This window comes from Penaeus chinensis, chromosome 38 (genome assembly GCF_019202785.1).
Source record: "Penaeus chinensis breed Huanghai No. 1 chromosome 38, ASM1920278v2, whole genome shotgun sequence".
Taxonomy (NCBI): domain Eukaryota; kingdom Metazoa; phylum Arthropoda; class Malacostraca; order Decapoda; family Penaeidae; genus Penaeus; species Penaeus chinensis.
Genome location: NC_061856.1, coordinates 8,342,827 through 8,350,326, shown reverse-complemented (window position 1 = coordinate 8,350,326; position 7,500 = coordinate 8,342,827). Strand labels below are relative to the sequence as shown.

General features: G+C 37.3%; 1 protein-coding gene across 1 annotated transcript in view; it reads left to right on the top strand.

The window, feature by feature from the left end:
- The first annotated feature begins 6,524 nt into the window (after nt 1-6,524).
- LOC125045865 (zinc finger protein Xfin-like) overlaps nt 6,525-7,500 on the top strand; it is a 9,473-nt gene continuing 8,497 nt past the window's right edge. Inside the window, exon 1 of the mRNA XM_047643425.1 lies at nt 6,525-6,746. The gene's annotated coding sequence lies outside the window, so the exon portion shown is untranslated. The remainder of the gene's footprint in view (nt 6,747-7,500) is intronic.

Genomic DNA, 7,500 nt, shown 5'->3' with positions numbered 1-7,500 from the left:
TTTTAACAGACTTAGCAAATCGGAGTTATTTAGATACCGGAGTGAGTTGCCAGTTCTTTATTTTATTTTCCTGAGATTGGACGCAGTATAGGTGTGAACTGTAATTTTCTGATACCATTGATTTATCGTTGTCATTATTACTGATCTGTTAATATCACTATTATTATTGTCTTTCTTTTTATTAATATCATATTAGTATTTTTATTATAACATTATCATCATGATTATGATTATTATTATTATTATTATCATTGTCATCATTATCAGGATTATCACTATTATCACTAATATCATCATCATCATCATTATCACTAATCATTACTAATAATGTTATCATCATGATTATTATTGCCATATTACTGTTATCATTCTTCTTTCTTATTCCCACTATCTTCATCACCATATCATCAACACCATAAAGATAATCGAAATAAACGTCTCCAAGGACTCTGATCCCGCCCTTTCATCGACGAAGGAGGAGACGAAGGAGAGAGAGAGGAAAGTAACTTCGATCTTCGAGCGAAAAAGCGCTAGGGTGAATCAGCAGATCAAAGCGCTAGAATGGGTTTGAAAATGTGCGTGTAGCGAAGGGAAAAAAAGGTGGTTAGGGGAGGGGGGTGGGGAGGGGCTGGTGGGGGTTGAGAGGTGGGGGGTGGGTGGGGATGAGGCAGTCTAGTTGGTTATCGATTGAGTTGAAGGCTTTTTGATTGCAAACACTCGTTGCTTTTATTGGGATTTTTTTTTTCCTAGTTGCGTAAAATATAATATACATATGTACACACACACACACACACATAGGTGTATATATATTATATATATAATTATATATATTATACATATAATTGTATATATATTATATAATCTAAATATATAATATGTATATATATGTACACACACACACACACACACACACACACACACACACACACACACACACACACACACACACCCACCCACCCACACACACACACACACACACACACACGCACACACACGCACACACACACACACACCCACATATATATATATATATATACATACGCACACTTATATATATGCATATATATATATGTATATATATATGTATGTATGTATATGTATACATGCATATATGTTCTACGTGCACGAACACATGCATGGCCATTTATAGACATACATGCATAACACGGTATAACGAAATTCCACTGTTCACACGTATAGCAATGTGCAAAGTTAAGTTTGAATCATCACTAGTTCGCGAGTTATCTGACTTGATTAATCATGCATGCAACTGATAAACCTTCGATTATCAGTAACGCTTCCCGTTTTTTGATGAAAGAGAGAAGTGGGAGTAGGGAGGAACGGAGAGAGACGAAAGGAAGCGAGAGACGAAAGGAAGAGAGAGAAGAAAGAGAAGAGAAGAAAGAGGAGAGAAGAAAGAGGAGAGAAGAAAGATAAGAGAAGAAAGAGAAGAGAAGAAAGAGAAGAGAAGAAAGAGAAGAAAAGAAAGAGAAGAGAAGAAAGAGAAGAGAAGAAAGAGAAGAGAAGAAAGAGAGAGAGAGAGAGAGAGAGAGAGAGAGAGAGAGAGAGAGAGAGAGAGAGAGAGAGAGAGAGAGAGAGAGAGAGAGAGAGATAGAGAGAGAGGAGAGAGAAGAGAGAGAGGAGAGAGAGGAGAGAGAGGAGAGAGAGGAGAGAGAAGAGAAAAGAGAGAAGAGAGAAGAGAGAAGAGAGAAGAGAGAAGGGAGATGAGAGAAGGGAGAAGAGAGAAAAGAGAAGAGAGAAAAGAGGAGAAGGAAAAAAGAAGAAAGAAAGATAGAGAAAGAGACAGAGAGAAGAAAGAAAGAAAAAAGAAAGAAAAAGAGAGAGACGAGAAAGAAAGAAAGAGACAAAAGATAGATAGATAAACAGATCAAGAGAGTAAAGAGAGAAAAGAAAGAGAGAAAAGGGGGAAAAAAAGTATCTGATTGATGGGTACAAAAGACGGAATATTTTATAACCTTTCATATTCAAGTCTGATGATTTCTTCAAAATGTCATCGAAAAAGAAAGGGACATAATGAGAGAAAAGGTATATTTTGGATGATTTACAGTCGCTGAGCACAGATAGAAATATTTTTTTCCCTGAATCACTATTCTTTTTTTATCTCTGTGCAAACCATTTTTAAAGGAAAATGGCCATTTGTAACGTGGGCATTTTAATTTCCTTTCTTACGACTCGTCCACCTGTGAGGTATAAACCCAGTCACCGATATTAGAACCTTGGTGTAACTTTTTTTTCCCTCATTAATTTATCCGCTAATCTATTCATATTTTTGCATATTCTTTTAAAAAACAGGAATCCGTCCAATAATTTATTCGTATTCATTTGTGTGTGTGTGTCTCTCTCTCTCTCTTTTTCTCTTTATCAATTTCTCTAACTCACTCACTATTCCAATATCGCGTCCCGAATACATGTGTGTGTGTGTGTGTGTGTGTGTGTGTGTGTGAGTGTGTGTGTGTGTGTGTGTGTGTGTGTGTGTGTGTGTGTGCATCCATAATTTAGGATGAAGTATGCTGCTCTTACTGAAAACCGTCAGAATGATACACACAAATAAGAGATAACTCGAAATAGAATGGCTAACCTGGGCATCTATCTATCAGCAATGTCATTTTTTTTTCTGAAAGCTATGAATAATCTGCCAGAATTCTATAAAAAGGTACATCAATAAAGTCTTTGAGCTCAGGGGTGGAAACAAAATCGCAATTAAAACAAAAACAAAAAAGCAAAATACAACAACAAAAAAAAAACAAGCAAAAATATGTACCTCAGACAAAGTAAGAAGATTATCAACCACCCTAGACTTTTTTTCTTTTTTTTATATACCAAACCTAAAATAGAAAAAAAAAGAAATAAGAAAAAACAGAAAGACAAATAACCAGCCTCGTCTCTCATGAAAAAAAAAAAAAAAAACTACGTTTCACAATCGACCGACAGAAGAGACGGGGAAAGAATGTGAAAAGTTCAGCACAGACTCTTCGATGGTTTGCTGTGATGATGGATCACTTTTGTTCACAAACTCTTATTAGGAAGTGTTTTAAGGATCTCACAGTTGGTCCTAAGGAGGTAAACTTTGAGAAGCTCATCGTAACAAAATTATGTTTCCGAGAGGATATAAATTATCTTAATAGATACTCGGGTACACACACACACAAAGTATCCATACTAACAGGGAGGGAGGGAGGAAGAGAGGGAGATAGGGAAAGAGGAAGAGGGAGAGGGAGAGGGGGATGGGGGAGGGGAAGGAGGAGGGGGAGGGGGAGATAGGGAAAGAGGAAGAGGGAGAGGGAGAGGAGGATGGGGAGGGGAGGGGGAGGGGGAGAGGGAGGGGGAGAGAAAAGGAGGGAGGGAGGAGGAGGAGAGAGAGAGAGAGAGACAGAAAGAGAGACAGAGACACACACACAGAGAGAGAGAGAGAGAGAAAGAGAGACAGAGACACACAGAGAGAGAGAGAGAGAGACAGAGAGAAAGAGAGACAGAGACAGAGAGAGAGAGAGAGAGAGAGAGAGAGAGAGAGAGAGAGAGAGAGAGAGAGAGAGAGAGAGAGAGAGAGATAGAGAGAAAGAGAGACAGAGCCAGAGACAGACGCAGAGACGGAGAGAGAGAGAGAGAGAGAGAGAGAGAGAGAGAGAGAGAGAGAGAGAGAGAGAGAGAGAGAGAGAGAGAGAGAGAGAGAGAGAGAGACAAAGGCAGAGACAGAGACAGAGACAGGGACAGAGAGAGAGAGAGAGAGAGAGAGAGAGAGAGAGAGAGAGAGAGAGAGAGAGAGAGAGAGAGAGAGAGAGAGAGAGAGAGAGAGAGAGAAAGAGAAAGAGAAAGAGAGAGAGAGAGAGAGAGAGAGAGAGAGAGAGAGAGAGAGAGAGAGAGAGAGAGAGAGAAATAGAGAGAGAGAGAGAGAGAGAGAAAGAGAAAGAGAGAGAGAGAGAGAGAGAGAGAGAGAGAGAGAGAGAGAGAGAGAGAGAGAGAGAGAGAGAGAGAGAGAAAGAAAGAAAGAAAGAGAGAGAAAGAGAGAAAGAAAGAAAGAGAGAGAGATGGAGAATTAATAAATAAATATGAAAATAAATAGAAATGAGTAAATAAGAAGAGAACAACAACGATAACACCAATAACAACAATCCTCTCTTTCTCTCTTCCACAGTGATGGCACCATAAGAATTCAACTAGTAATATACGAACGGTAGTATTAACACCACTTAATGAAAATGGAACCATATAATTTGGAACGGGCCATTAAGCGTAACAAATTGTCCCCTAATTAATGACTGTTTCACAGGTTTTCGCTCACTGGAACTTTAGCGCCGAAAATCTTCGCAGGTTCATATCGGATTCATACACTGCGTTCGATAAAATGTTTGAGGTTGACGGAAATTAAAGGGAAAGAGGTGAAAACAAGAACTTTGTTTTATATTATAATAGTTATCAAAATTATATTGATTTTTTTTATGTTCGATATCTGCTGTTGTCATTCTGGTAGACTTTCTCGTATTTCGTTTCTGTGTCAGGATTCGAAATGGTGATCAAATGTATATAAACAAAATTACATCTTGGTCATCTATTCATAAATTACATTATTTTCTTCCTTTAACATAGTTATTCCCTTCATAATTGGCTGAAAATACTAGTTACTGAACGGTTTGCGATTATACCATTTACTTTATTTTATTTTATTTCTGACTTTATTCTGGTAATTTGCATTTCTATTTTCATTCTGAACACGAATTGTCTGGGAAGATTTGATTTTTGTTTACAACCGGGTGCCCTTCCAGCCGCCAATCCTTTTCATTTATCCAGACTTTAGACCGGCACCGAAACAGGTTGCCTTGATCACCCATCGACTATTTGCTTAATTAATTAATTAATTTATTTATTTTCTTGGGGGGGGGGGGGCCTGAATGCATATGTATACTTCTAATTCACAATATCTGTTTATATATACATACACATATATCTATCCATAGATCTATGTATATGCACACACACACACACACACACATATATGTAATATATATATATATAATATGCATTTACAGACACACATACACACACACACACACACACACACACACATGTATGTGAATGAATGCATGTTCATATGTATGATTGTCTATCTGTTTCTTTCTAACAAACTCTTTCTCTCTTTGTCTCCGTTTCTGTCTGTCTATCTCTTTCTCCTCGTAATAATCACAGACTGGGGTAGCATATGAATGTGATACACCTTCTACAGTGGAGGTAAATTTCGGTTTTCTTTCTAATCTCAAATCGTCTCGAACTTCAGATGTGGAGATGAAATTTCTATAAACCGTGTCTTGCTTTCTTTTAAAAACATATTTTGATACATACAATATGCAAAAACTTATTTGTACTCAGTTTGTATATTCGAACCGTGAAAATTTGGAAAATAAACTTGTCTCTAGATTTCCAAATATTGATCCTAAACGAAGACTGAAATGGATATACATATATGTTCGTTGAAGAACCACGATGCTACTAGTTAAATGTGCTCAAAGGAAAACCGGGTTGGTAATTTCTCGATGGCAAGTATATAAATTATTTCCGTTACTTGATGCTGCACGAAGTTAGACCGTCCAATGTTAATTATTATCATGTTCTTTGACGAACTCGCATTCATCTGATGTGAGTCGGTCTAGCTATGTTGCAATGTAGGTTACATTCGTGCTCCTTCGTTTGATTTGCCATATTGCATGTTTCTTGTAACGTTCTCATCTTATTATTGTTACTAGAAATGGAGAAATGGAATAGGAAGGCGAAAGGAATAAGGGGAGGAAGGGGGAGAGGAAAGAAAGGAGGAAGAAAGGAAAGGCGACGGATTGAGTTTTCACTTCTACAAGACTACCCAGCACAAAGCAAAGGGAGAAGTAGACACTGAGTAAATGGAGTAGAGATAGCATGGAATCAAGACGGATAATATACGGAGGTTTCGAGCGTGGAAATAACTGGTATACTAATGACAATGGCCAATAAGAAATGCCGTGTATGTATTTGTGGTTGAGCTTGAAAAAAATAGACATTTTTCCAACATGTGTCATCATGAATATCAATAAAATAAATAAAATAAATCATCTTTTAAAACTTCAGTCAAATAAACGCATGCGCGAGACGATGCCAGAGGTCACCTATATGCTTATATATTATAAGTATTTTTTCATATATCATGAATATAAACGGATATAAAACATTGCAAAACTATTTTGGAGAGGTCACTTACCACCTAAAAGGCACAAAGATAGATATATAAAAACGCTCTATTTGCTTTAGTATACCTACAGATGAACCGATTCGAGACTTTGTTCGTTTTCGTGCATGGCTTACTGACTTCGACGGTACTTATCTACGAAATAAACTATATATTTAAAAGCATGACTTATATATATTAGTAATGAGGAATTGGACATAAATTATATGAGATGATATGTACTTATTAATAAAAAGATGACACTTCCTCATAAATAGGATTATAAGATGAAGTAAAAGTCGCCGGCCGAGAATTCGACTGAATATTTTGATCCGAGTGAAGCACGTAAACAACAACAGCAAAGTCCTGCTACGCAAAAATCTCATGCGCGAGCAGAAGTTTCGTATTTTTAAGGAGAATGTCGTGAATTATGACATTTGTGATAATGTGAAGATATTCATACGCACTCGAGGATGCTGCTAACACCTACATTGAAGAATTGATTGGTTAAATGACGATCAGGATGTCAGAGATCCAGGTATGCATGGCAGTTCGTTTACGAGATATTTTTTATTTAATTTATTTACCATCAAGTTCGTTTCCATTATAATCGGCATGCATACTCTAACTTCAAAACTTCATAGTTGTAGCTTCTTTTAAGTGTCCATGTTAACCTGTTTATGTAAACCTGACCGATGTTGCAAAATGCAGTTATTGAAATCTGTAGATTATGAGTATGTATAGGTATGTTGAAGTTTTATGGTAGCAAACCATCTGCACAAACATACAAGTCGTTTGTGTTCATAATTTATATTTAGGGTAACCATTCCTTTAACTGGAAGGTCTGCATCACTGATGCTAGTGATATTCATAATTAAAAACAGTAGTAGTACATCAAATAAATACAAATAAGTAGACAACTTACAAAGATGCAAATAATGATTCTGTTGTGATTTCTAGAAAGTCCTATGTTGTAAAACTTCTTGTATAGTGGTGTTACTTAGGCTTCATGTGAGCTGGTTGATTATTAACCCCATACCGACGGTCCATGTGCTGAGGCATCATAAGAAACTGCTCGATCTGTGGAGTGCGGCTGTATGCTGTGGTGATGCGCCAAAGTGCTACGAGCTGGGGGTTCGGCTTGATGTAGTGAACTCTCTTGCTCAAAGTCGGCTCGTTGCCATTAATCTTCAGAGTGTAGTTTTTTGTAAAATGTTCTTTACCTGTCAGTAAAGGGTTACCCAACATGACAGAGACTAGTAGTGGTAGTAGTGGTAGTAGTGGTAGTAGTG